Here is a 27,476-nt window from a genome sequence, read left to right on the forward strand (position 1 = left end):
TCGTGGCCACTGGTATTTGTAAGACAAATTCTAGGGTCCCAGAAGCAGAAGTTAGATCATATTGGAAGACAATATTCAATAGTTAGTGAATGGTACTTAGCTTTGCCAACACATGGGTCGACAAGGTTTAATTATGTACATGTACATCTTTCTCTAGTTCTCCTAGCTGACTGATTCCTGAATTTCACTTTTTCATTATTTCTATATTTTTGGCTGAGGTTTTTATTCCTCTTAAAAGCTGTGACAAGCTACATTGTCTCTTCTATTTATCTCTTACACCATAGAATGAAAGAAGGGCAGAAAAATGGCTATTACTAGTATTAGGTCTAATTGGCTTTATCAAGTGACTCATGAATCCATCAGCATTTCCCTTAACAACTAGAGAGATACTCCAGGTACTGTACAAAATGGAAGGTTTTTGGGGGAAAGAGGGTGGAACAAGAAGTTATTAGCAAAAGAAAAAAAAGATTGTTTCAGACGAGGTCATCCTGCCTTAGAGGAAGGAGCAGGGGTTCTTGTCACGCCCCATTACCTCATTGTTGGGGGGGATGGGAGGGGCCCATGTGACAGATTACCTTATTGGTGCTGACCAGGGAATTCCTGATTGTTAAAAAGGTCCCATTCCTTAATTATGTTGAAACTGTTATTAAATCTTGTTTTGGGGGGCAAATTATCCTATGTGGGCTTGTTCTTTCTTTTTTTAAAAACACTAAATAGGACCCAGAGAACTTGTAGGAGGAACGGGAAATACCAAAGGTCGGGAAAATAAAATTCATGCTCTAGAATTCAAATGAACTGATTTTACCCTGGAAATATGAATCTTGTTGGTTTACAAACCCCCTTAGATAAGGCCTAGTCACACCTGGGACTGGCACTTGACCCATACAAATCTGAGCTTCCCAGGGGAGAGATGATATGGCTTCGGGCTAGAGCTGAAGCAGGAGAGAGGAGGAGAACAACTACACCGATTAAAGGCCAGATTTGCTAATTGGCTTTTGGGCTGTGGGGGGAGGGAAATGGCATGAACCAGCAGGACTATGTGGGGCAGATTGGGGGTAGGGAGTTTGGGGGGATTGCCTTTTGGGAAAAGAGAGATTGACCAGATGAATTCTGTGATGGCTATTGGATATCAAGTAAAGAAGTCAAGTGGGCAATTGAGTTGTAAGTCAAAAGCTCAGAGACTAGTTTGAGGCCAGATGTGTAAATCTGAATGTTATTTAATAACCTCAGTGGTAAGGGGAGTGGTGAGAGACGTGAGATAAGGAAATGGGACAAAGCAGTGGGGAACCCTCGCTGTCGGAGTAGGAGAGAAAGGGGGGAAGCAGCGAGGCCGATGCAGAAGGAGGGGCTGGGCGGATGATCGACGGGGAGCCCTCAGTGAGGTGAGAGGAGAAGCCAGCGGAGTGTATTGCCACGAAAACCCGGGAGAGGGAACTGCAGTGAGGAGCGCTCGGCCGCGGTGGGCGCCCCCGAGAGGATGCGTGCACGGGGAGCCGGCCTCCAGACCCGGCGGCGTGGGGGGTGCTGTTGACTGACAGGCCCCGACGAGTCCCGAGGATGGAGGGTGAACAGAAGCCGAGAAGGGGCGTATTTCCGAGAGGTTCTGCTCTGAAGGGAAGTCGGGTAAGGGAGATGCGGTGCCGTGCGGGGCAATGGGAGGAGGGATCTTTCCTCTTTTGAAAACACACACGGGAGCATGTGTTTAGGCTGATGGACGCAGCCCAGCAGAAGTGCTGCGTTGACGGTATGGGAGGGAGAGAGGGGTCGGGTAACACCAGACTGGGGATCTCGGGAAGGCCGGAGACAGGAACCGCAAAACCAAGGTCTGAACTTGAATAGCTGGGAAGACGTGTTCTCCGTTTTAAGAAGAAAGAAGGTGTAGAAAGGTTGCTAGATTTGTGGATAGGGAGGTGAGTGAATTCCTGATTGATGGCTCTTATTTGCTCCATGAAACATGGAGTGAGGTAATCAAATGGGGGTAATGGGAAAAAATAACAGAGAAAAAGTATAAAGTAATCATCTTGGAGAGTGGCAAAAAATGAGGAAATGCAGCCAGATGGCCAGCGTTTTGAGGGCCCCTTGAATATCACGCAGCCCACTTGCCTGTGTGGTTCCCTCCCCAGTGCTCAGCTGTTTGGTTAAGCACGTCACATACTGGCATCACCCAGAGCTTTTATATTCTCCTGCTTCTTATATTTAGAGAGGGGCCGAGAAGATGGGATGACAGTGATAACATAGTGGGGGTCCATGGAATTGAGGTTTTGATAAGGCTCAAGAATTTTGTCAGTGGGGCTATTGAACAAGTGCAGTAGAAGGATTGGAAGTAGTGACTGGAGAGTGCTTAAAAGTGAGATGTTTGAAGGTGGAGCAACCTCTGCTGATGAACCAGAGGACCTCAGCTGTAACTGTCGTGTGGGTGACAGGGGCAGAGTGGAGGAAGGCACAAGTGAGATGGTGTTATTGAGAGAAGTAGAGTCCCAGGTGGATACTCTTGTGAATGTTGAACTCATTATGAATGATGACCGTACTTTCATGGAAAGGAAGACTATACATAAATGGGGGATAAGAAGCCTCTAGAACATGACAGCAAACGGGAGGAAAATGAGGTGGTGTATTCAGGTGCCTACATGTCAAGGGAGCAAGACACGTGCTCGCCCACTGCCTCCCCTGCCCAGAGGACATGTGAACCACTCACTGAGAAGTAATTTCAGACTCTTTACAATGGCCACCAAGGCTCCTTATGATCTGGCCCTCCTCATCTACTGCTCCCATCTTTTCTAGTGTATTTCTGAATTTTACCCACATTCCAGCCACAAGGCCACTTTTCAGTTCCTTGAGGAGGCTAAGCTCTTCTATCCCAGGGCCTTGGCATATGCTATCACCTGTGGCCCCTTCTCAGCCTCAGCTTAGATGCCATTCCTCTTCTCTGATCTTATAAACTAAGGTTTATGAGCACCCTCTGATGCTGCTTTGTTCCTTTTCTTTATGGTACTTACCAGACTTTGAAAGTATATATTTAATAGTTGGTTTACTTTTAAATTATTTATAGTAATTCATGAACATAGGATCCCTTTCCCCCCCCAACTATTGTTGTTACAGAAGCTGGCAGGGTGCTAGGTGCCTGGTAGGCAGCTCAGGTGTACCACCTACTGTTAGGTTACATAACCTGAGTTCAAATCCCAGCTCTACCAAACCATTTATGTGATCTTGGGGATATTACTTCACCTCTCTGTGCCTTTGTCCTTTCCCACCCCATGTGTAAAATGGAGAAAATGGTATTTGTTTCATAGAATAGATGTGAGGATTATAAATAACATAGGCAATTGGAATACCTATAACAAAGTGCTCGATAATTATTTGCTAAAGGATGCTGCAAATAAGCCTTCTTTGATTCAACTTTCTATTGTGTATAGATTTGTTATAAAAAAAAGCTCTTTTAGTTGTAAAATCATATTGTTTCTAACATTAAGTAACCAAAACACTTTTGTTCAGTTTCTTCAACTATAAAATGAGATAGCTGATATTGTGATCTCCATGGTTTTCTCTTTTATTTAAAAATCCTCAGTTATATGAATACAGAATAGATTTTCCTCCTTTGACTCATCATGAAAGTAGTTATACTTAATTACTTAAAACACTGAGGTGTTTTTTCATTTCTTTGTTTATTGTTTCAATAAGAGTTGGGGGAATCATAATGGAATCATCTAGAAAGTGCTTGCAAATTACAGATGCTTTCCCTCTTCCTTGCTTCTGATCCTGGCACAAGTGGGAGAGGGTATCAGAGTTGAAAAATGTCCCCAACTAAATCAAATCTCCTCCTGTGGTGTCTCCCACTGATCACCTTCTGCCAACTGCCTATTAAGAACCATTTATTTAACAGATACTACGATGGAAGAGATGCCTACATGGATGTGAGCCAAACATAGGAGGCATGATGACTGTAACCATGTACCATTTATTCTCCCCACTTAGAATTTTTTGCATGTCCGTGTTCTGAAAACAATTCTGTTCACAGCTCTGTGCAACTCTATATCTCCAATCCTTAGAGTTTCTGTATCAAGTGCATATTTATTATCACAAATCTCTCTATAATATCTCTCTAAAAAAGTGAAAGGATTGTCACTTGAATTTCCTTATATTCTATTTCAGTGAAATTCTATGAGATTTTAAAAGGCATTATATCTTTGAAACATGTTGCAATCAAATCCCAGTGTCAAAGCACAATACATCGAGGTTTCAAGTGTAAAATTTTGAGTGAAGGCTTTATTCTGCTTCTTCTCTGGTCTACTTCAACTCTTCTCACTTACCTTCTAACCGAATGAAGGGAAGTAGACAGTTTCATAAACAACAGGGGACGTGTGAGTTGGGTCAGAAGTGGGATGCATGATTTTGGTATCTACCAAATTTGGGTGCCAAGATATTGACTTCTTTGATGGTGGGAATTGATTTGTTGACTTAGGTGGAGGCTACTGATGTGGATGACTGCATGTTCTTTGCCTGCCTTGGACAGATACCTGTGGAGGCCCTCATTCTCTGCCGCTGGAACCTGGACATTTTCTACAGTTCGAGAAGGCCTACTCTACAAAAGCCAGCATGAGAGAAACATTCTGTAGGAAACTATGAAATCTAGTCGTAGTTGCATTTCTTTTTTCCAATAGTCTTACATTTTCCAACTGTAATCAATTTTGTTGTGTGAAATTTCCATTTCAATCAGCACCTGCCGAAAAAGCTTTCCAGATTGTTTCTAATTTATACCTGCTAAAGTGGCTCCTGTTTTGAAAGGCATTTGGATAGGGAAATGTTCTCGATTGAGAAATCTGCACGTTCTTGTTTACATTTGTGATTGCAGATATAACTGAATTTTCTCAACATTCTCTTAACGAAAAAACATCCCAGTGTTTCTGGTTTTACTGAACATTTGAAGTATAAAAAAAGTTCCTGTGAAACCTCGAATGGAAAAACCAGACAGTTTGGCCATTCCTTAGTGCTGAAAAAACTCAGGCAATATACTTTATGCAGGCTTAGTGAGAACACCTCAGAAAATGATTTGTGTAAATGAGTGTCTTGGAAAATTCTTACACAAAGAAAGGTTTGTGTTTCAATTTGTGCTTAAGAGAGAAAAGTCTCTCTTTTGGGTCCAAAATACAGAAGCATGAGGAAAATGGCTTCACTATTCCAGATGTCTTTTCTGAACTTAAAACAAAAATTTCAATACATACTTGGTGGTTAAGGTAAGATCAGAGTACACAAGTGTGAGAGACTGCATTAACCTCCCAGATACCCCAGAAAATGCTCCCACTTTTGAGTGTGAATTCAATTCCACTCAACACCAACGTTTTGATTCAATTCCACAATTGAGTATGTGCAAGGCATTATGGAAGGTAAGCATGAATAAGACAAAGAACCAAACTTCTGGAAGAGTTCACAGTCTAAAGGGGAGACTGAGATTTATGCACATGACTTGCATTGGGAGACCAAGAGAAGTGATGTTATGGGGATGTACAGGAGGGGCTTTGGGCTCATGGAGAGGGACTAGGGCTTCTTGGGAGGCTTCCTGAGCTGAGTCTGGAAAGATGTGCCTGGCAAGGTATATTCTGAAAGGCTTTCCATTTCTATTAAGTATCACGTCATCCTAAGAAATAAATTAACTCTATCACTTAATCATTCATTTATTTATTCAACAATATCAAAGACTCACAGTAGACCAGTTACTGGGACTTTCTGGATTTATTCAATATTTATTCATTCGTATATATTATTTGAGCACCTATCACACTGTTCCAGACTCCTTTGTTGTTTTTTGTTTTTTTTACTTTTTAAAAATATTGAGGTAGGGTTGATATACAGTCTTTCGTTGTTTTCTGGTATACAACACAGTAGTTCAACAGTTACCCATATTATTAAATCCTCACCCCCACTAGTGCAGTTACTGCCAACATGGAAAGATGTTACAGAATCACTGGCTATATTCTCCATGCTATACTACCCTCCCTGTGACAAACTTATATTATGAATGAAAATTTTTGTGTCCTTTTATCTCTCTTATGCTCCCCACCCACCCACTCCAAACCTTCTCCCATGGTAACCACCAGCCACTTCTCAGCGTCTAGGAGTCTATTGCTAATTTTTTTCTTTTTGTTTAGTTTTGTTTTTATATTCCACAAGTAGGTGAAATTATATGGTATTTGTCTTTCTCTGGCTTATTTCACTTAGCGTCATGCCCTCTAGTTCCATCCATGTTGTCACAAATGGCACAATTTCTTGTGACTCCTGTGTTTTTATGCACAGCAGTACAACTCTGTTCAGGTTCCCGGACCCAATTCCAATGCATGTGTGTTGGCAAGGGGGTCTTCCCATGCACAACACCAACCAGTTCTTGAATACCAGCAGGGTCTCCAAGAACTCAGCTCAGTTCTAATGCTATCTGCCTAGAGAAAGCACTAGATTTGCAGGCTAAAGGCTCCATCTTATTAAACTGCTCTCTACCCCCCACTCCAGATGCTAGTCACACGCCTGTCCTAACTGGCTACACATTGGAGGTTCCAACGACCTCCCTCTTAGGTTAGATTAATTGGCTAGAATAACTCACAGAACTCAGGAAAACATGTATGCCTACCTTTTTAATAAAGGATACCATAAAGCGTACAAGTTAACAGCCTGATGAAGAGATGCATAGGCAAGGTCCCAAATAAAGGAGCTTCTATCCTTGTGGAACCTGGGGCCTGGCTCAGTGGCATGTGAATATGTTCTGGTTCCCCAGGCATGAAAACTGTCTCCGACAGGGAAGTAGGACACAAGAGAGTGATATGCTCATCTCAGGGGTTTTTGTGAGGGCTTCTTTGCATAGTCATGATTGACTAAATCATTGGCCATTGGCTGATTTAACCTTCAGCTCCCACCCTTGGGTTTGGTCCAAAAGTCTCTCATTGACATGACAAGACACCCTTTTTTCACCTTTAAGGCTCTGAAGTGTTTTAGATAGCTTTGGGTGAAGACCAAATATACTTTGGAAATGTATATTTGGTTATCTGAATGGCCAAACATGTATTTCTTATAATTCATTATATTGCAGCTCCTTACCATAATCTCTCCCTAGGACTAAATCTTGGCAGTTTTGGAAGAAGGTCAACCATGAGAAACTGCTTATGGCCACGGAACCCAACTCCAACTATTTCATTCTCCCAATAATTCACAACCAACCCAACATTGGCACCTTAATATTTATGATTGCAATTTTTCCAAGTCAGGGGCCATTTTTAATTTAATTGCTGTCATAGTTCAGAAAAGAAAAAGTGGACTAGGAGACAAACGCTTGAGTTCTAGTTCTGGTCTCACCATGTATTATCCTCTCGATCTTGAGCAAGTCAACCTCTCCTTTCTCTTCTGCACATTTAAGATAAGGCTAATAATTTTGACTTGATAATATGAGAGTGGGGAATTGTGAGGACTGAATGAGAAAGGGTGCCCAAAAGTCCCTCATAAGCTGTGAGGCCATATAAAAATGGAATGTTTTATTGATAAGCAATTTGCTTACTACATCAAGCACTAGACATTTGCAAAATACTTGAATATGATTATTAAGTTGATGGTTAATTCTCTTTGGTGGTGAATATTATCAATACAGCCAGTAAATTATATTGAAAGTGGGTCCATTCTGGACTGAGTTGTGTTCTCCCAAAATCATAAGTTGAAGCCTTAACACTTCATGTGATTGCGTTAGGTGATAGGGCCTGTAAAGAGTTAATTAAGGATAAATGAGGTCGTATGGATGAGGCCCTAATTCAATATGACTGGTGTCCTTACAAGAAGAAGAAAAGCTACCAGGAATGCTTGCGGGCAGAGGAAAGGTCACGTGAGGACACAGCAAGAAGGCAGCTGTACTCAAGGAAAGGAGAGAGGCCTCCTGAGAGGCCAGCCCTGCCCGCATCCTGATCTTGGACTTCTAGCTCCTGGAACTCTAAGAAAATTAATTTCTGTTGCTTTAGCCACCTAATCAGTGGTATTTTATTATGCCATCCCTAGCAAATTAATATAGGATCCTTAAGTAAACTTCAGTGATTTTTCTTTTCTTAATGAATTTACCCATGTCACAAGTAAAAAGGTCACTTAAGTAGAGAAATTATGGAATCAGACTCACCTAGAGTTTTAGAACTGAGTCACTTAAAAGTAGTAACAACAGATTCAAAGGATTACCAGATGTTTAATTGCTATAAATTTGAGAAAGAAGTTGTGATAGTCCAGTTGATTCAATTGTTTCTTGTTGAAATTTCACCTCTAAATTTTGGGATTATACTCAGCAACTTTTGCACTCATACACATTTTTTGTTAAGATGCACAGATGTGTTATTTGCAAAAAATAGCTAAGTAGAAGTGTCAGATCTTAGCATAATGTCCATCAAAGAAATGAAATCCCAGAAGTCTGCAATTCTTTACCGGGATCATTTTCTTACTCAGTAGGGATTATATGTATATATGCTTTGATACTTATTTTCATTCAGTGTGGAAGGTTTTTCATTTGCAACATACATGTTCTTCAAATCTCCAAATATATACAGTAAGAAATTCTGCTTGTTTTATTTTTGTTTTTCATGTATATATAACACTGATTTTATTTTGAGTATTTTATTTTTTAACTAAACAGGAATTATTCATTCCTGGCTAAAAAGACAACTAGTGTTCAGAATGAATTGCTCGGTCCTAAAATGTAGATCTTAGAATACATATAACACTTCTTATTCTCTGATAACTGTTTTGCATCATTTTATTCAGATACCACTTCTCTTTTTAAAAAATAAAAGCTTTAAAGCCATTTGTTAAAACTGGTTAACATAAAAAGTTGTAGAAAGGATAGTTTTTTTGGCATTTGCTACTGCCTCAAGTGGAGGCTTATTGTAAAGATTTGACTGAACAAACATACCCTTAACAAAGAAGTTGAATGATCTGAAAGTTCAGAAACTGATGCAGTAACTGATTTGGGACAGCCACACCATCTTTCAGTTACCAATTTAGTGTAATAGCCAATAGCATGATGACAATCGAGGAATAGCGATTTCGGACAAATATGTGGTGTAGTAACACTGTCATGAACAAAGAGGACATTTCCCAGAGATACACTTCATGGTCAGAAACTTTGTCACCAAAAGCAGAAATAAAGCAGGAAGAAAAGACATGCATGCACGATAGAGAAGTGAGGGTGGTGGGAGGGGAGCAGGACTAGAGCCAAAATTTATTTGCTGTCTCTCAAACAGTGATGTCACTCACCTCACACGTTTAACTTCGAGACTAATTCCCTGTTACTCTGTGTGCAATGCAGTTACTGTTTGTTGTCTGTTTAATACCATAAACTGTCCCACTATTAGTCTAGATCCTTGCGCCTCCACATGTGGTCCACAGACCAGCAACTTGAGTCCCCTGGGAGCTTATTAGAAATGCTGACTCCTGACGGCGCCTGATATGCAGACCCTCTGAGTCAGAATCTGCATTTTGCCAAGATCCCAGGTGATTTGTTTATACATTAAAATTGGAGGACACAGCGCCCTGCTACTTTAAGGTGAGGAGGAAGCACCCGAACACCTCGTTAACAGGCAGATCCTGATTCAGTAGGTGCGGGGTGGAGCCTGAACCTCTGCCTTTCTGAGGGCCAGGCTGAGGGCTGTCGGGCCGCCCTGGGGGCCAGCAGGATAGAGTGCGGTGGCCGAAATTCTCCAGTGATGACACAAACTTGTAGAGAACTCAAAATGCCAGGCACCTCATGGAACCACTGAATTAGAACGCTCTGGGGAGTATTCTGGGGAAAGAATTTTGACTATTTTTTTTTTTTTTTTTTACTATGTCAGGTAATTCTTATCATCAGAAGTTAGGAAATTCCCACAGAGGCCAGTACATCCATTTTGTTCTTCCCATCTAATACCTCTGACCAGGACACATTCCCCAATGGCTCAGTGGCCCGGGTCGTACAAGCACTCCCATTTGAACGCTCCATGAAGTCTGAAGTCCTGGCCCTTTGTGCCTTCCCTGCGGAATGATTTTACCCTGCGGAAGGATGCGGTGCTACAAACCACGTCCTGCTTTAGTGCTTTACGGTGGGTCTCCAGGAGAGGGGCAGAGGATAGGAAGAAAAGGAGAATCCAACGGCCAAGACCCTGTCCCACCCCGAGGTGCATCAGTCTGCCCTCTCCCCAGCATCTTTCCCAGCTCAGGGAGTGGCCGCCCCAGCCTCTCAGTGTGCTTTCCTGAACATAAAGCCTTTCCCTGGGGCGTCAAACCAGGCTGGCTGGCTGCAAGTGAGTCTGTCTGGAGGCTGCTGGCCAGTCTTGGGATGGCACCCCCTGCAGGACAAAGATGGTGAGTATCACAGACTCTCCTGAACTCTCCAGTCTTGTCCTTGCCCAGCCCATGTAGCTTCCTGTGCATTGTAATATATTTTGACCTCATCATCTGCTGTTGTAAAGAAACTCCCTTTTCGATGATTTGTTAATGCAGCTCTTAGTGGTTCCAGCCCCCGACCCATGTCTGCTTGCACTGCTCGCTTCACTTGGAATGGCTCTGCTTCCTCCTCTGCTTGCCTGGAAGTTGCACCGTCAGCCCCCGTCTCACTCACTCATGGGCTTCTTCGGGATGCCTCATCGCTCATCACTTCTCTCTCCTTGAACTACTACAGTACGAGCATTTATGCACACGGAGGCATATGGGTGACATAGTAAGAGAAAGGGCCTGTTTTCAGCTTATCTCTGCCACTTATTGATTGTGCAACTTTGTGAAAGGCATTTAATGTCCCTGGGCCTCAGTTTCCCAATATGTAAATGGGAATAATAATATTTACTAGTGCAGAGACTCATATGAGATCACATATGAGAAAGCTAACGGCATATGAAGCACAGCAGGTATCCAATAATCCATAGGTCTTGTTATTATGACCACTATTATCACGTATTACAAGGTGACTGTTCCACATGTCTGAGTTTCTAACCACCTTATGAACAAACAAAGATAATATTTGACTCTGTTTGTGAATTCTCTTTAGTCCTCAAAAGGCTGCAGGTCTTTGGAGAAAGGCTTGAAAGTCCCACTGGAAGATGAAATGTGAAATCCTAGAATAAGTTAAAGAAGTTCTGCCCTCAGGGTTAGGAGCCAACAGAGACACAGACACAAAACTCGGCATGCCAGGTGCAGTGGCATTTCCCAAATGATGCTCTAGAGAACTGTGATTTTAGGAAATGCATAAATGAGGAAAACGAGGCTTGAGTTGAGATTAGTTCAGGAAACACTGCTGGCAATAGCCTCCTCCTGACGAGTGACTAATATTAAAGCTTTGCTGGAAAGAAACCTGTTTAACTTAGTTTAACCAAGCATTTTCCAAAGATTGTTACTGAAACATTTTTTTCAACTAACATCCATGCAGAGAGACGTTTGACTGGTTTAAGAACACATCAGCAAGTCCTTCAGAGACAGCGGTATAACCGATCTTTGCTCTATTTTCAGATCTTTGTCCACCAAGTAATCACCTGGGTTGTATTAACCTAGAGGGTGGCATGTGTCTATCTCCACAGATGAGTCTTCCTGTACTCTGTTGTGATGTCCTGTTGTGACGAGTTGCCCCTGGCGCAGACAAGGCAGTCTCCAGCACATTATCTAGACTAACGTTCAGCAGAACTATGCCAGCAGGTGTATATAAACATGTATATAGGGTTTACACATAAACACGATTTGGAGGAGGGCAATTGAGCCTCATTCACTGCATGTTTAGGTAGAGAGAACTGGGTTTCTAGGAGATCATAGCTCCATCTGGCTAGGAAACTATTGCTGATGTCTCTATTTCATCTCCTGACTGATTTCTTCTCTATCCTTTGGTAACTAAAACCTGTTTGTGATGTCTGTGCCTGGCTCTTCGGTCGATCTAAACCTACTCCTGGCATTTGTCTACACGGGGATCATATAGTCCAGTAAATGCCAGAAATATTTTCCCACAAATAACTTAATTCACCATTTGGATTTAGAAGCAGTTTATATCTTTGTATGTTTTTAAGAAGCTATCATTGTTAAATGTAGCAGATGAAAAACATTTTTAATTTAGAAATCATATAAAATTATAGACTTTTAAGCTATTGTCATTAAACTAACTTGCCAGATTGATTGTGCTCTCCATTGAGTTGTATGCTTACCAAGTGGGGTGTGCTTTATCTCACGCCTGTTTATGCTAGTTCTACTTTTGTTACATGTTCCTAATTTAATTAGATATTACATATTTGCTGATAGAATGCAAAAAAGATTATTGTTGAATGCTTTATATAAAAAACTAGATAAAGTTAGCTATCTTCCCAAAAAAATCCCCAAATTAAGGCACCAAAATACTATTGCTGTAAAATTAGATGTAGGCCAGCGTAAATAGCCTAGCTGTAAATAGATGTATAAAACAATTATACAAGTTGGAGAAGGGGAGTCATAAAAATCTGTAGGGGATTTTAAATTCTTGTTTCACTTGTAAGACATTAAAACTTGGCGTTATAGAGAATGTATTATCAATCATGAAAACACAATGCAGAATTCCAATCAGTGAATTCATATGCTAATGAAAAGTTTGGTTCTAGACCAAAGTCTTGGTCAATCAATGTGTTCTTATATGTTTTTAGTCAAAGTCAATTATGTAGGGTATGTATCAGGTATCATTTTTTATGATCTTCTGGTTTAACTTTGTCAGTTAGCCAGCGGACTCATTGGTGTAATCCTGTTATACTGGATTTATGCAAGCTCTTATACAGGCTCCTATTATTTGAACCTTGTGATAAATGAAGCATGAGTTGCCCCTTGTGATTTCAGCTCTCCTCCTTACCTAGCTGCAATGCGGATGCACTTCAAGCCACAGAGCCCTGTGCTCCCTTTACCTGTAGTTGCTCCATCCATCTCTCAGCTCTTTTCTATTTAGCAGTCCAGAAAACATGCGAAAGACAATGTGGAGGCTCTTTCTCTTCTCTCTGTTAGGGCAGCTGTTGCCTTACTCTTTCTGAAGTCCTGAAGCCCGATGTTAGCTTGCCTTAGTCCCAGAAACCCAGTTTGCCTTTCTTCACATCACACTCACTTCTTTAAACTGGGGACTTGCTTGGGCAGCTGACAGCTCAGATGGTCCGTCTTTGTTCTCACCTGCTGGCTCAGAGGTCTCTCACCGGTCCTGCTCATACTTCCCATGGCCTGTTCGTCTCTGCTTTGAGCTTTTGGTTCATAGTTCCTTATGTTGGTCGTCACATGGCACCTTTGATGTCTTGGGCACAGTCTTCATCTGCTGGAGTTCAATCCCCAAACTGGATAGTGAAATGATTTTACTCTTTCTACTGTTTTACTTTGTTTTTTTTTCCAACAGAGGCAAAAGACTAGAATGTAACTAACTGTGAAGGCAGCTATGTTGTGCATGTACTGTTTATGTACTGTTTTCAGTTTTGTTTTTCTTTAGACTATTTTCTTTAGACTGAGTCTATCGGAAAAGATAAATCTGGAGAGACTGATCTCTTATAATTAAGTAGCTTGTTTATAGGCATCTTTAGTTACCACCCACCATATAATCTCAAGTTAACTATGAAGTATTAATTATATATATCTTAATCTCAATTTTGGATTTTAGGAATCAAGGCTAGGAGTTCAACCCAGTCATGGAAGGTTGGTGGATGTTGCCAATAAACAGATAAAAAAGAGGGAAAGTAGGGTGGTGGTGGTAGTGGTGGTAATGAATATATCTTCCCTATTAAAAAGATTCACTGTATGCTTGGACCATGATAGAGAATAAACTCAATGCAGTTATACAGGCTTCTATTATTTGAACCTTGTGGTGAATGAAGCATGAGCTGCCCCTTGTGATTTCAGCTCTCCTCCTTACCTAGCTGCAATGTGGATGCACTTCAAGCCACGGAGCCCTGTGCACCCTTTACCTGTGGTTGCTCCATCCATCTCTCAGCTCTTTTCTATTTAGCAGTCCAGAAAACATGCGAAAGACAATGAGGAGGCTCTTTTTACTGGAAGGCTGAAAAGGAATAAGAAAACAATGTTTGTGTTTAGAATACTCTGTAGGAATCAGGTTTTTTAGAGTTTAAAGTGTAAAGAAGAAACTAGAGTAGTTTAATAATATTATAGCAATAGATTAGAGTGAGTGTATGCACCACGCATAGTTCTGAATCTCACACCACTCTCCTCAAATACCCGTGGATGATGCTGTATTGCTCTGTCCAGGGACAGCAAATGACAATTCATATGAGCAAGTACAAAGGTCAGCATGCCTACACCCATTATTACTTGAGTTGAACCTCCAATCTAGCCATTTATTTCCAGATAGACTCATGAATGTCATTACACGGTTTTATAGCTCATTCAATATTGAGACTTTCTAGTCTTCTGTTCCTAATTTATGAGATTTAGATAGCACATATGTTGGAAGTATTAATGAATGTGACTCAGTCTCAACTTAAAATATAGTGTAGTTATTCTGTCTCTAGTTTCTTTCAGTTCCTGATGAGAAAGGCAAAAGCTTAGGAATGTGATTCAGTGATACAGAAAGTAAACACAGCATATACTGCATATGATGCTAAAAAACCCCAAACAAACCCTAATATCCTGGGCAGGTATAGGAATAACTTCACAACAGCAGACACAGTGTCTTTAGGTAAAGTAGTGCTGGCAGTGCAGGCATGTCATTATACACAGTACTGGGCAGTAGCTGAACAGTGTAAAATTGCTCTCCAGATAACTTCAGCAAAAGGACACCAACCTGTGCCATTCAGTCAAAAGTTACAGGCAAAATATGTGTAAACAATAAAGAATCTCATTTGTTTTAGTTGGCCATTTTTGGCCATTTCTCCTTGATACAATGAGGGATGATAATTCAAACCAAAGGGATTTAAATGCATGGTGTTTACTAGCACATGTCAAGTTAGCAGTAATTTAAAATGCATTCATTTTCAGTTATATTGATTATTAATATTATGCAAAGATTTTAAATCACACATCAAAGACTCCTTCATTGAAATATACAAAATTGGTGTATAAAAGTTTTTTCCACTTAAGCCACTTTGCAAGAAGAAAATCCAGTAACATTCAGGCATATCAGGAGGTTTTCATGGGGTTTGCTTTCTGCTTTTGGGATATCCTTCTGGGATGTATTGGCAGCAGACCAAGTTCACTAAGACTAATGAAGTTATGCTTAGATAATCATGTGTAAGGCCGTGATTCAGCTCTAAGCAAGTGCTTTGGGCCATTCATCACACAGCATTTTTAATACTGAGCAGTTGTGCACCTGTGCCATGGCCATGCCTCATCCTTGGATGGCAATCAGGACTTTCTACTCCTAAACCTCTCTGCTCCTGCACACCATTACCTCCTGATGCGATGCACATGTAACTGGTGTACTGGGCAACCTGGGTGCAAGAAACCAGGAGCCAAAGCAATTTTTTTCTTTCTGATCACTCCCTTTAAACTGGGTCTCAATTTTGTTCTTCCACACTCCTTGAAAAATAACCTTAAAGCAAGTCCTAGAGTTTTGGGCACTCTTAAATGAAGAACAGGCTCACTTCAGAAATTAAAATAACCAGTTGAGTGTAATAGTCAAACCTCCAAACCTCATTCTATTGGTGTTTCCTCTTCTGCTTAAGGGCCTGATTTGGGCTGATAGCCTGTAATGGGGAGCTCATGGGGTTGGCTCTGACCTCCACACCACTGACTCCCTTTCCCAATTATTAGATGAGGTCTTTGAGCTCTTTGACCTTCAGCCAAAAGGGAGAGGGAATCAACAAGAGGCAGTTTAGGTGAGGCTGAGGTTCTAATGTTGCCCTAGTCCTTGCTGGGGGACTAGGAGCACCCCCTCCAAACCCCTTCTCAGTCCTGGGACCCAGGGATTCTTTTTCCAAGGGGCCCTGACCCTGCTTTCCAGTCCCTGCTCAGGCCTCTTCCCCAGGTCTGTCTTCCAAGAGTAGGCCACACCCACTGCATGCACTCCTAAGCCCAAAGGATGGCCAGGGGTGACATTTTGCTGGGGTGTAAGTGGGTGGAGCCTGGTGCTTTGGGCTTGGGGCTTCCTATGCATGCACCTGGATCTCCTTCTGCTGGATGGTGGAGTCAGGGGTGAGGGATCTAGGCAGGAGACTGGGCGCTGGCAATCTCCACCCCCCACATGTTGCCCTCTTCTGCCATGGAGCTTAGAGGAGTCTAAAAATTATAAATCTGACCCTGGTCTTCCAGATGATTCTGAAGCTATATTTTTAAGGTAGGAAGATGAAACATGTTATTCAACAATTTATTAGTTTTATTTACACTTTTAATTATTTAGGTAATGGTAGGTGGGCCTCCAACACTATTCTTGCTGTAGGCCCATCAAGTGTGTGTGTGTATGTATGTGTCTGATACTTCCAAGAGACCTCTGATTATACTGGCATTACTGTAGTCAATGACTCATTTTCACATGTTTACTTGTTTAAACTTTACCTAGCTCTGCCCCTGGAGTTCTTATGGACCATCCCAAATGTTCTCTACTGGCTCCCTTCATCCTTTCAGGAAGATGGAGGTACTTTTTAAAATAACTAGAGGCTGATTCTCCACCACAGGCCCCCTGGGCCATGAGAAATCTCAGGCCTCCTTTCCCCATCATCAGAGGATATGAACCTCACCCCCATAGAAGCTCTTTTTCTCCTTGATGCTAGGCAAGTGGTTCCAGCCAGCTTCTCTTTTGGTTTGCTACCGGCAAGAGTTTCCTTTTCCTCAAATGCAGGGAACATGTGACAAATTCTCCCAGTTGTTCTGTCAAGGTCACTTTCACTTGGTCATGGGGGTGTGAGGCTCTGCACAGCCCACTGATGACCCTCCAGAATGGCCCTTCCTCCCCAGCATCTCTGCCATCACCCCCATTAGGCTGGAAGTGGGTAAGCATTCATGTTGGAAGAACTGGGCTCCTATTTTCTTAGCTTGCCCAGAGTAGGTAGTGTAGGACCTCCCTTTAGGGAGTCCTTGATAGACATAATTTTATGGACCTTTGGGGTTTCTGCCAAAGTTCCTCAACACCAAGAAAAGCAAAACATCCCATTATATCTGCATTTGAAGGATGCCCCAAACCCATGTCTTTTTTCCTCCCATTCTAGGCAGAAATGGAGACAGGGGGATCAACAGAAAGAGCCTCCAGATGTGTATAAGAAAAATAACTATTTAGATCCTCAAATAAGGGGAAAACAAAATATTAAATTCAGCTAGTAATATTAGATTTACAAGCAGACAAGGAAAGGGACCAATTTAAGAAGCAGTTTAGAATGTAAAAAATCATCTGAGTGGGGTACATTGGAGGAAAACTGAGCACTCGAAATACTTTCTATGACACCAAGAAGGAGGCAAGGAAATGATGTCCTGGAATAAGGGAAAATTCAAGAGCTGAGGATTTCAGGATTTTTGAGCAATAATGTGGATTCACACTCAGCCTTAAAAGGCGCAGTCTTTAAAAGTATCAGGAGGAGCTGCCAGTGGCGATGATCCTGCTGAGACAGGGGTAGCCACAAGGAGCAACCTGCCCTGTGTATATTTTGTAGACCTACTATGTGCAAGAGAGAAAGGCACTGGCAATGGCAACAATAACTCAGGGAAAACATGTCTGGAGACCTTGTCATCTATGAGAAAATGCAGAGACAGGAGGAGGACTGTGGAGAATGCAAAGCTTCTACAAACTGGGATGCTCTGATTTTGAAATAAGGGAGACAGTATCTCTAGCACCCAGATGCCTAGACAGAGCCCATGCTCAGTGCAGCATTTGCATACCAGGGAGGAGCGACTTCAAAGGGAAATGGAAATTAAGAGTTTTTAAACATAAGAGTTGGGGAATAAGACAGCCTTGAGGAGGACATTATGGCTGGATTGTCCCCAAAGAGCAATTTTCTAAATTTTGTGAGAAGGCCAGAGTATCTTAAATGCTGTGCTCTGGAGGAGAAGGCCCTGGTGGAATCCCATCGCCTCTCCTCCCCACCGTGGCCACCCTCAGTCCCCAGTGGTGAGATTCCTCCTGACCCAGCTGGGCTCACAGGTCCTGGACTTTGAATTCCTGGCAGAGATGCGTCATATCCCCTGAGCCTGGAAACTCTCTTCCAGCATTTTCTCTGATGACCCTCCTTCCCCCAGACACCATCTGGTCTCTGCTCTGTGGTAACCACCTATAGATGCTGCTACAGGGACTCCACGCCTTCCAGGACAAAGCCCAGGTTCCACTGTTGAACGCACTCCAAATCTACAAGGGCAACTCTATGTCAAGTTTCTCTTGTCTAGTTTCTCAAAGGTGAGCTGACAAGACATTTTGGAGGGAAGAATTTGGGGCTTTATCTTGTTTGGTCCTCAGCTCATATAGGTCTGTAATTTTGGACTTTATTTTTCATGTAGAAGTTTATTAATAGAAGGGCTTATATGATCTGATTTTCGGGCATATTTTTCATGGTTGATTTTCTTCTTTGTTATTAGGTTTATTATTGTGCTATAACTGGCCATAATTTGAGATGGAAATAGAATGGAAGGTAAATTTTTAGCCTCGGGTGAAACACTATCACAGTTAATTAAAACATCTCAACTCATTTTATAGGTATCTAGAGACAGAAAGTAGAAATGCTACTGTCATTTCAAGAATAAACGAAAGAGCAATACTCAGGGGAAGCAGCGACGTGAAGGGGGAGGCAGGACTGCCCTGATCGGCTGCTTTTCTTGTTCTGCCACGAGTCCGCCTGCAGCCCTGGTGACCTTGCAGAGTCTGTAGGCGGAGGGTTAGAAAACGCGAAGGAGAGACCAGTTTCTCCCTTTCCCCATGCTCCTCTTGGAGCACAAGAGGAACTTTCACCTTGTAGGGAATATTGGGGAGTAGCCTCTGTCTCCTGCGATATACCCTCCAGCCACTTCTTTCCTAAGAAGAGGCCCTCTCCCTGCTCTGTGTGGGGAGCCAGCCCCAGGCCTGGCCCCAGGCAGGAATGGCTGTCTTTACGCAGTGCCCGTGCCTTTGAGCAACAGGGAGTGGTTTGGAGGGGAAAGAGACAAGTCTGACTTCGGCTGCTTTTCAACCTAATTTTACTGGAAAAATATATTTTTATGCCCATTTGATACTGTTTATTGCTCATTTGTCCTGAACCTGTAGGGGTGTGATTATCACTCCCAGAAATCCCAAATCGGAGTCCTACGGAAACTGGGATGTTAAACATGGCCTCTTGGCTGCAGGCACAGATCTCTGCCCACTTCTTGGCCAGTCCAAACCCTTAGTCCCGGTGCTTCTTGGAGGCAAGATGACATGGAACGCATGGGAAGCTTTGTTAGTATTTCACCAGGAAAGGGGTGCTCTGGTTTTATATGACTGGTTACATTTATGGACACAAAAATATGAGGCAAAACTTCTGAGAATTACTCTTACCTCCACCTTAGGGGACACTTTTTTACTATTAAAATAAACCATGAACTATTGACTGGGGAAAATGTTTGCTCCATGTGTTGCTGCATTCTGTCAGCTGCCCAGACTCGTTGCTTTGATTCCCACACCCAGGTTTGGGGCCGCCCACATTTTCTCTTTTGCCTAAGTTACAAATCCCTTTGCCTGGTGCTTATCTTCAAGTACTGCTCTGTTCCTCAGCCTCGTCTGATAACCAGGGTGCAGGACTTCACGTCTGCTTTGGATTTTGTGCTGGAGTGTGCGTGTGTATGTGCCTTTGACTGGGTCCTAAGTGAATGTAGTCAGGTGGGTCAGTGATCCACCTTTCTGTCCTCAAAATAAGGGTGGTTTTGGTGTGTGTTTACAAGCAGTGAGTTTCTCACGGACAAGCTTGTGAATACTGTAAAGCCTGGGGGTTAGTGATATTGCACTGCCTTTTATTCCAAAGGCTCATGCAGCAATTTACAAATATGCAAAAAACAAAAATTCAAGCAAAACACAAGACGAACACTGAGGGAAAAAAATAGAGTGAGTAGGTAAGGAAGAAAGAGAAATTGGTTTGGAAAAATAAGATGAAACCTAGGATGAATTTAGCTGTATGCTGAGGCCTGCCACCCTTGTTACACTTGGGCCATAGATTTAAATGCCTCTGAGTTTTCTAGCAAGAAATGCAGAAAAAGAGAAACAAAAACATACGATTTTCTGTGTATATAATAAAAACACATTTGCTCAAAAGTAAGAAAACTATTCCTGCTGTTTATGCCTATGGGGTTGCTTTCTATGTTTTTATAAAGAATATTCTATGAAATTTAATGAGCAACGTTCTCATGCTGAGACAACAGTGAATATCTTAGCATCATCCCTCCATGGACGTAATGGACATAATTATTAAATACAGTCGATTCATAAGAGCAATTCTACAGGAACTGGACAATGTGGTCAAACTATGCAGCCCTCAGAGTTTTAACTTGATTCAGGACACATTGAAGTTTACAATATATGGACCGCTTATCCAAAGTTTAGGCAATTCTTCTTGAACAGTGCTCTTCTCAATGGAATTTTGATAGTTACTGGGAGGCAGTGGGTAGGAGGATATGGTGACTTTATTAAGTTCCTGAACTGTAGACAATCCATATTATTGATTTAATTTAGAATCTTTATTCCTTAACAGTCAGATGGGCTGGAAAGTAGGACTGACATTCTCTTTTTAGATTTGAAGATCCTGGCAAGGATCTCACTTCCTAATAGAAATGAGCCCAGGTAATTCACATGCACAAGATACACAGATTTTTGCTTTACTCAAGTACAGTGACAATTACTGATGCAAGTAACAAAGTGCTATTCCTTAGAGCCTAAATGAAATAATTTCAGCCTGGAAACTTTCTGAAGTAGGTGTTGGGAACAAGTCAACAGAACCATAAAAAATTATTCAGTAAACACCTATGAAATATCTAGCTTTGAACATATTTTAAAATATTATGCAAATTTCATCTCCCCATTTCTCTACCCTTCCCAAATGAGCTCTTTACTTTGAGATGCTGTGAGTCCTTTCTTTCAAGAAGTTAAAACTCTCATACAGGCTCCATAGAAGACTTGTTTATATCACATTAGCCAGAACTGTGTCACAGGACCACTCGTAGCTGCAGTGGAGATTGGGAAAATGACCATTTAGATTTTCCAGCCTCTAGAGTGGAGGCACCCCCCAAAATTGGGAATGGGAGTTCAGGGACCAACTGACAATGTTTCCTACCACAGCCCTCTAGCCATAATAGGAATGGTGGTGGTGGAAGTAGGATTTAGGTATTCTCTCATACCTAAATTTTGCATTAGCAGATGGAGAAGGAGGCCACACAGGGAACTCAACTAACATAGTCAAAGCCAAGACAGAAGGAGGTTCGAGGCAATTGTCTTAGTTCTAACTCTTCTGTTTGTCTTTTAATGCAGCAGGTTGCTGTGCACATCTTGATATCAGGCCAGTGTATCTTCCTGAAGAACTCTTCCATCTGGTGGCATTTCTATGGCCTTTTTGTTATGATAATTAAGAAGGAAGGCCTCATATTTAGTGTCCAGCCTCTGAATGACATATTCAATAGAAAAAAATAGTTGGAAAATCAAAACATACCACAAAGAAAAAGTGGTAAAACTATTACATAAATGGAATAAATAGGTAAAATAATCACATCTTCCTCTTCCATTTTATATTATAGATTTAATCAAACAGATTTTGGTGATACTTATTGCATAAAAAGCATATTGGGAGAGAGAGAAATATACATTTTCATCATTTTCAACACAACAGTTTTCATCTTAGAAAGACATCAGGTAGAATATTTTCTGCAGCAAACAACAAATTCCTCATCTTTAATGACTTAAAAATAATATTTATTTAACTCCCAGGATAAGTGCGTAGGTGTGGCAGTGCTTGGCTCTGCCCTCTTCTGTTGGTTTCACCAGCAGGCTGGTAGCAAAATTACCACAGCTCAGGGCACCACATACAAAGCACATCCCCACAGAAGAGCTTGTTCTCAAGAGCTGAGAATTTTCCAAGTGGGGGTCCACTCTGCTTCGTTAGAATCAGCTTGAACTTGTTAGGAATGAAATTCTCAGGCCCCACTCCTGGCTTCCTGAATCAAAAACTGGGAGTGGGTTCCAGGACCTTATGGATTTTAGCAAGTGCCTCCTGCCTGAAATACTTGTCTCACTAAAATTTGAGATTCACTGGCTCAGACCAATAATTCTGAATCCTCAAGACTCTAGACGCCAGAGCTCTACTCCAGAACTACCAAAATTGGAAGGATGGTGTTTGAAGGAGGGCTGAGAGAGGGAAGAAGCTGGACATTGGCACTTCAAGAGCTTGCCCAGCTAAGAACTTCTGGCTTCACCTAATTGTGCCTCTGGGCCTGGGCTCAGATTCCCTGAAAACATATATGGTCTGTGGAGAAGGTAGACACTGCACGGTATCCTGGTCTTCCTGGGAGGAAAGAAGACCACCACCAGCATCTTCCTCTCTCTCACAGTTATAAGCTCAGCCCAAATCCCAAAGCATACTCCTTTCCTCTCTCACTGGTAAAAGTATTTTCATATTGTTACATAGTTTTATTTCATAATTATTGCCTTAATAGCTACAAAATGAGTTGAATCATTTTGAAGTTGTGGTGTATGTAATTTTCACAAACTTAAGAAATGTTCATAAAGACTACAAGGAGCTAGTGTTATATAAGCTTAAAATTACCATAGAAACAGACTCTGCACAGCTATGCTAGCAGAGGCATAGCAGACGTGTGTGTGATGGTGTGTCAAACACAAGGAAAACACAGCTTTTAGGAGCTGTGCTACCTGTTCTTCTGCCTTCCCTGACGGCAGAGCTTGTATGGAGATAATTCCAAACAAAAAAATATGTGTAAAAGATTTTCTTAGCTGTACTCTATAATTAGTAGAATACTAGTTCTTTTAGGTAAGAGATAGAAATACCATGAATCATGCCAGATAGTTAAATATTTGGGAGCTCAATGCCAGATATTTCCTAACTCTCTTCTGACAATGATTGCATAAAGTGGGAAAGAGACAACTGGCAAATCAAACAATGGATACCTATTAGGCGTGTCTACAGGGTGGTATGCTAGGGACCACGCAAGAGAAGGAAGAAGGGCAAGATGTGCTACATAACATATGTGTCATATATGTATGATATATACCTCAAAAACTTTTGCATGAGGATAAATGAATTAATACAAATACTTGGCACACAGTAATTGTTCAATAAATGTTTTTTTCTATTTTAAGTCACGTTAGCATTATTGTTTTATTAGCAACTGGAGACCCTTAAAAGATAAACAGAAGATACATATTATTCAATTTACATTTAAAAAGTACTTCCCTGGCTGGAGCATGGAGAATGGACTGATGGCAGAGGAAAGGATAGGTGGAATACTGAAATTAAGAGAAAGTTGTAATAATCTGATCGAGAGAGGGTGGGGACCTGGATTTACCAGTGGAAATGCATCGGATGGGAACCTGTAGTACTTGACTGAATATTTCTTCCAACTAAGGAATTAATGATTATTGAGCTCTTATCATATGCCAGGCACGGTCTCAGGGCAGGGGTACAATGGCAAGCAAGAGAGGAAAGGTTCTTTTCTATTTGGAGTGTGGATTGCAGTAGTTTAGAAAATAGGTGCAAACTAGTAGGAGAAAGATATACCAACTGGAGTAAGATTTGTGAAGGGGACAAACAAGGAGCTAAGAAACAAACAACTCATGGGTGGAGGTGGGGCTAGTTTTTGATGTTTCTTTTAAGAGGCCGCTCCCAAGTGGCTTTGAAGCTGAACACTGAAGAATGAGAAGAAGCACCCAGGGGAATGGGGCCCAGGCATTGGGAATGGCACCCACCAGATGGAGCCAGTGTGGCTGGAGCCCCAGCAGCAAGAGGAGGAACGTGCAAATGGCAGTGAGGGAGGGGTGCGGGGGCCCAGGCACGCCGAGTCTCCCAGGCCCTGAGAAAGAGTTTGCATTTGAAGTGGAGAACTTTTGCAGTGTTTTAAGTAGAGTGTGAGAAAGCCTTATGCTTCATGGTGATGTCACGGTGGTGCTGGAGAAGAGGCTGAGGAGCTCATTGAAGCAAATAGTAAACGAGTGAGGACAAGTTGTGACAAAGTGATGAACAAAATGCTCTGTCACTCAAAGGAAGCCATCGTAGTAAATCTGCCCATTCGGGATGGAGAAGCCTGGGCATATCGAATTATACTTGCTGATGTGGTAGACCAACTTCTGAGGAGATAGCTCTTCTTTTTGACTCTAAAGGACCTTTCATCTAAAGGCCATAGTTAATATCTTTTTTTTAAAACCTATAATGATAAATTCTTCTGTTCTTTTTATATAGGAGAAAAGGGCAGATATTTTCATCTGTACCTAATTTAAAAAATGCCTTTCTGAAATTTCAGCCAATTTTAGGTTGTCTCTTCTGTTCTTAAAATATTTTCATATTTGAAAAACCATTCTCAGCAGAAAGTTCAGTAAAGTTAACAGATAATGGAATCTTAGAACCCTAGAGTCTTAGAAGTGTAAGGACAGCTAAATATCCCTTTGTCCAAATTTCTACCTCAGGCCAAGATACTTTTCTCCGAAGTCGCCTAGTCTGTGATGAACAGGTCATCTCAGGGCTGGGGCACCACTCCCACACCCAGACTGACCCACAGGCAGGCAATACTAACTCTGCAGCCTTAAACTGAGTCTTGTTTGATATGATACCTGCTTTTCTTGAATTCCACACAATGGTTCTACTTTTACCTTCTGAATTGACAGAGAAGTCATCAACATCCTTTCCCTTTAAAGTTTGTTATAAACTTAAAAACAAAGTAACCTCTCAGAGTCACCTGCTAAAGAGTCTTGGAGCTAAGATAATACCTGGACATCTGAGACTGAGCCCATGCTTTTAACTATTAAATAATCTTCTATTTGAGCCATCTAATTGTATGATCATCCAATATTCTTCATCTTGATCTCAAGGATGCAACTTAGTATTTTGTCTAACAGTGGCCTAAAACCTAACTTCAAAATATTTAAGTTAGGTCTTTGGTTTACTAGCGTTTTACCTTAATTAAAAAAAAAAGAAAAGTAAGTAACCTATATGGGTAACAGAGATTCCTAAAGACTTTGTCTTTAATATGATGTACATATGCACAAAGTTCATTTGAGTCACTTATCTGTCTATATGATTGAGACTGGCTTTGACTGGAGAAAGAAGATAAGGTGCCATTGTCGTTTATCTATGTTCCAATCAGAAATAGTGTTGGGGCAGGAAGTAAAGCCCAATCAAGATCCTCAGTATACATAGAAATTATTTAAATAATGCAATTAAAAAAACTCAAATATTTGAGGAGCAAAATAAAAAAACAAAAACAATTTTGGGGGAACATTGTCAAATAAAAAGAGAAAAAATTACAGCACCCATAGTTCCACCATTTAGAGATAATCTCTCTTAGCAGAAATGTGTATATTCCAAAAGTGTGTTTTTAACCTTTTAAAAAATAATAAACTTTACTTTCTAGTGCAGCTTTAGGTTCACAGCAAAACTGAGCAGGAAGTACAGAGTTGCCACATACCCTCAGCCCCGACCCATGCACAGCCTCCCCCACTATGGTCGTCCTGCCCCAGAGTGGCACACTGATAAACCTACACTGACTCATTATAATCACCTCAAGTCCATAGTTTACATTAGGGCTCATTTTTGGTGTTATATTTTCTCGGAGTTTGGACAAATGATGACCACATGTATCCGTCATTATAACATAACACTGAATAGTGTCAGTGCCCCGAAATCCTGTGTTCTGCCTATGTAGCCTTTCCTCCCACTAACGCCTCGCAACCACTAAACTTTCTACTGTCATCATTTTGCCTTCTCCAGAATGTCATATAGTTGGAACCATAAAGTATACATATAGCCTTTTCATATTGACTTCTTTCACTGAGTTACACGCACTTAGGGTTCCTCTGTGTCTTTTCATGGCTTGATAGCTCAGTTCTTACCTCTGAAGAGCGTTCTGTTGTCTGGATGTACCATAGTTTATTTATCCATTTGTTAGGCAGGAAGCCAGAGAGAGGCGGGAGGAGGGGTCAGGCTGACCACAGAGAGGTCCAGATTGCAGACAGTTTCCACCAATGAGAAAACCTCTAGCAGGAGGAGTAAAACCACAGAGAAAGCACACAAGCTAGAGTCCAACTGTGCATGCTCCTGGGGTGTCCTGAAGTGACCTTTCCTCATCATAAATTCATTAACTTAAATCAGCATTGCAGTTTAGCCCCTCTTGGTAGGCAGAGAGAATTCTGGGATAAAGCAGCGTAGTGGCAATTAGCTTACATCATTGCCAGCCCATCAATCAACATTTGTTTGCATAACACTAACCCTCCTAAATACCTTTGCAAGCACCATAAAAAGGAACTATCACCAAATATTCAGGGCCTGTCTGACATTAGGTCAGGGTCCACTCTGTCACAGAGTGTAATAAACTTGCTTAACTTTTTTAACTTCCTTGACTCTAGTTTCACTCTGTTCAGCTTCCCAGTGACACCAAACCGAGCTCCTTCCCAGTATCCCCTGCTGAAGGGCATCTTGGTTGCTTCCAAGTTTGGACATTTATGAATAAAGCTGCTATAAACATTCATGTGCAGGTTTTACTGTGGACATAAGTTTTATATTTGTTTGGGTAAATACGAAGGACCACAATTGCTGGATCATATTGGAAGAGTGTATTTAGTTTTGTAATTGAGGAACATATTTTAAGTTCAACTGAGCCATGCAGAGGCTTGAATTAAAAAGTCAGGTCAGAATAAGAAAAACAAGAAAAAGAAAACAAACTAGGTTGCAAGTAAAACAGTTCAGAAATCTTCTGAAGTTGACTATCTATCATTAATTTACTTTGGTGAAATTCAAATAAGCATGAAAGTACAGTAGTCCCCCACCCCTTATTCATGGTTTCACTTTATATGGTTTCAGTGACCCACTGTCAACTGAGCTCTGGAAGCAGATGATACTCCTGATGAATCATCAAACGGTCAAAGCAGCCTAACGCTGTGTCACACTGCTTCTGTCATTCACCTCATTTCATCTCATCAGAAGGCGTTTTATCACCTCACATCATCGCAAGAAGGGTGAATAAGAGTATAAAAAGATATTTGATAGGGAAAGAGATTGACCACATTCATGCTTTTATTACAGTATATTGTTGTAATTGTTCTATTTTATTATTGGTTACTGTTGTTCATCTCTTAGTATTCCAATTTATAAATTAAATTTTAATTATAGGTATGTATATGTAGTAAAAACAAGTAAATAGAGGGTTAGATAGTATCTGTGGTTTCAGGCATGCATTGGGAGTCTTGGGATGTATTCTCCCCCAGATAAGGGGGGACTCCTATAAATATCTTGTTGGCCCAACTTACCTGTTGATTAAAGAGCCCTTATTTTTTTGCATCCCTCCAATGTTTGAGTGAATGACATTTAATGACAATAGTTCTATCATACAAATTCAATTGTTCTCCCTGAAAGGTAATAAACATGTAAATAGTAGGA

The 27,476-nt window shown here is 41.3% G+C and overlaps 1 long non-coding RNA gene across 2 annotated transcripts; it reads left to right on the forward strand.

Moving 5' to 3' along the window:
- The first annotated feature begins 1,394 nt into the window (after positions 1-1,394).
- Positions 1,395-27,476, forward strand: LOC140845861 (uncharacterized). 2 transcript variants are annotated; one of them, XR_012124785.1, is made up of 3 exons: positions 1,395-1,623; positions 4,460-4,609; positions 26,901-27,476. It is a non-coding gene; the product is annotated as an uncharacterized lncRNA (long non-coding RNA). The 2 variants fall into 2 exon arrangements; XR_012124784.1 differs by lacking the exon at positions 26,901-27,476 and having other exon boundaries at positions 4,460-8,565.

This window comes from Manis javanica, chromosome 13 (assembly GCF_040802235.1).
Source record: "Manis javanica isolate MJ-LG chromosome 13, MJ_LKY, whole genome shotgun sequence".
Classification (NCBI taxonomy): domain Eukaryota; kingdom Metazoa; phylum Chordata; class Mammalia; order Pholidota; family Manidae; genus Manis; species Manis javanica.